At 52.8% G+C, this 851-nt stretch overlaps 1 pseudogene; it reads right to left on the bottom strand.

The window, feature by feature from the left end:
* Positions 1-274: 274 nt before the first annotated feature.
* LOC139228369 (U2 spliceosomal RNA) lies at positions 275-505 on the bottom strand (annotated as a pseudogene).
* Between the last annotated feature and the right edge of the window lie 346 nt (positions 506-851).

Raw genomic sequence — 851 nt, forward strand, 5'->3', positions numbered from 1 at the left:
CCCTTTACATTACTCACCCCAAATAAAGTTAAATCGCAAAAAAAACATATCAATCACACTTACCTCATGCAGTCATTCCTTCCCTTAGCCCCAGGGGACAGCTCTGCATGCCAGCTTTCTCTGGCGGGGTCATTACAGGCCACTATTTTTTTTTTAAATTCGTGTCCAATCGTTCCAATCATTACAATCATTACAATTCTTTGTCAAACGCCAGAGGTCACCCTGCACCAGTCAAGGATCACTCTGCGCCAATGCTCTTAGCCAAAAGGCCTAGAGCCACTGCACCGTTCCTGGAAGTACTGCAATACCAGGTTCGTGCCATGGAGGTGGATGGGTCAGGTCCCCCACACACCTCCGTGGAGGTGGATGGGTCAAGCCATCCCACCCACCTCCTGTTTACAAAAATGTAAGCATATACCTCCCTGACCAGGGAGAAACCACCCGGAGGTCATGGTGGCTGGTCAGGTTAGTTATGCAGATCTTAGCCAAAAGGCCGAGAAGCGATTACGGGCCACTATTGATGCAGCGCAAACTAAATGTTGCTTCCGTGTCGATACCGGGGGTGTTGCACACCGGTGCAATGCTCCCGGGCGATACTCCTCAGCGCTGCCGGTACCCGCACACTGAATTTGCCGAGCGGCGCTAATGCCGGCGCTCGCGGCTGCAAACCCTTTAGCGTCCCTCGCCAGGGGTGCTATCCAACCAAATTACGCCCCCTTTCTTTCTTTGCCCCACTGAGCAAACACCAAGGGCACCTGCCCAAAGCCGGCAGGGTCCTAATTAGCATATGCATGTGTGGTCCCAATGACGTCATCAGGACCCGACGGCAATTTGTACTCGGAAGCCTGAGC

This window comes from Pristiophorus japonicus, chromosome 17 (genome assembly GCF_044704955.1).
Source record: "Pristiophorus japonicus isolate sPriJap1 chromosome 17, sPriJap1.hap1, whole genome shotgun sequence".
NCBI classification, from domain to species: Eukaryota; Metazoa; Chordata; class Chondrichthyes; family Pristiophoridae; genus Pristiophorus; species Pristiophorus japonicus.